We start from the raw sequence: 2,052 nt of genomic DNA, 5'->3' as shown, positions 1-2,052 counted from the left end.
CCCCTCCAAATCATTGGATTCAGGTGTTCCAATCACCTCCATGGCCACAGGTGTATAAAATCAAGCACCTAGGCACGCAGACTGCTTCTACAAACATTTGTGAAAGAATGGGTCGCTCTCAGGAGCTCAGTGAATTCAAGCGTGGTACCGTGATAGGTTGCCACCTGTGCAATAAGTCCATCTGTGAAATTTCCTTGCTACTAAATATTCCACGTTCAACTGTCAGTGGTATTATAACAAAGTGGAAGCAACTGGGAACAACAGCAACTTAGCCATGCAGTGGTAGGCCACGTAAAATGACAGAGCGGGGTCAGCGCATGCTGAAGCGCACAATGTGCAGAAGTCACCAACTTTCTGCAGAGTCAATAGCTACAGACCCCCAAACTTTGTGCGGCCTTCAGATTGGCACAACAACAGTGCGTAGAGAGCTTCATGGAATGGGTTTCCATGGTCGAGCAGCTGCATCCAAGCCTTACATCACCAAGTGCAATGCAAAGCGTCAGATGCAGTGGTGTAAAGACGCCGCCACTGGACTCTAGAGAAGTGGAGACGTGTTCTCTGGAGTGACCAATCACACCTCTCTGTCTGGCAATCTGATGGACATGTCTGGGTTTGGCGGGTTGCTTGGAGAACGGTACTTGCCCCTTAGTTCCAGTGAAAGGAACTCTTACGGCATCAGCATACCAAGACATTTTGGACAATTTCATGCTCCCGACTTTGTGGGAACAGTTTTGGGTGCACAAAGCAAGGTCCATAAAGACATGGATGAGCGAGTTTGGGTTGGAGGAACTTGACTGGCCTGCTCAGAGTCTTCACCTCAATCCAATAGAACACCTTTGGGATGAATTAGAGCGGAGACTGCGAGCCAGGCCTTCTCATCCAACATCAGTACCTGACCTCACAAATGCCCTTCTGGTAAGAATGGTCAAACATTCCTATAGACACACTCCTAAACCTTGTGGACGCCTTCCCAGAAGAGTTGAAGCTGTTATAGCGGCAAATGGTGGGCCAACTCAATATTGAACCCTGCGGACTAAGACTGGGATGCCATTAAAGTTCTTGTGCGTGTAAAGGCAGGCATCCCAATACTTTTGGCAATATAGTGTATGTTGGTTAAAGCAGAACTCCAAGGAAAATTAGTATTAACCCTTGCAGTGGGGTGACTGCTCATTTTGGTCTAGGGCTGAAAATAACTTACCTGATCCTAGGAGGCGGCCCACTGTGAAAGGGCTCCCTCCAGCCTGTCTCGTCTTACACTGCAGCAATGGCATGTCCCTAGCAGTCTTCTGTGTATAGAAAATGAGGCTTTATGGGACCTTAGACCACTGCAGCGGAGGAGGAGAGAAGCCCAGGGACCGGTCTAAGAGCAAGCCATCTCAGAGGTTGGGGTGAGTCTAACTTTTTTTTTTAGTTTCCTCCCTAGACCAAAGCAAACTGTGCAGGGGTAGCCCCACTGCAAGGGTTAATATTAATTTTCCCCCAGAGTTCTTCCTTAAGAAACAAACGTTCATGTATACAAGTGTATACACTGAGTGGCCAGATTATTATGACCACCAGACGTTTGTAGGCAAATTAGCTATAATTACGCGCTGAAGTTGCAAGAGGCCAGACCATTATAAATAGGGAAGCAGGTTGTTTACCACGACAGTAGAAGTAATTTTTTTCTGAAGATATGGGTAAACAACGCGATTTAACAGCCTTTGAACGTGGGAGGATTGTTGGCACTCGGAGCCATGGAGCGAGTATCAGCAAAACAGCAGAATTTGTTAAATATTTAAGAGGCCCGATTTGGTACATTTAGTAACTTCAAAGTGAACCTATCCGTCAAGGGCAGTCATTCCCCGCCACTGGCGCACGCCAGTAGTCCCATCCTTGGCAGAATGGACCCTGGAAATGGACCGTATTGCGGACCAGGAGCGACTGTTTGCGGATGAGCATGACACCAGAGACAAATACACAGTCACTTGGTCTGTCTGGCTCGACTTCCGGGCCTCGGCTGGGTTCACGACTGAGATCCTCCCTTAAAAAGTCCTGGCGGTTGAGTGGTGCTGT

Source organism: Nanorana parkeri, unplaced genomic scaffold (genome assembly GCF_000935625.1).
Source record: "Nanorana parkeri isolate BGI_ZX_2015 unplaced genomic scaffold, ASM93562v1 scaffold18, whole genome shotgun sequence".
In the NCBI taxonomy this organism is placed as follows: Eukaryota; Metazoa; Chordata; class Amphibia; order Anura; family Dicroglossidae; genus Nanorana; species Nanorana parkeri.
The sequence above is the reverse complement of the archived record's forward strand: the minus strand, read 5'-3'. Positions refer to the sequence as shown.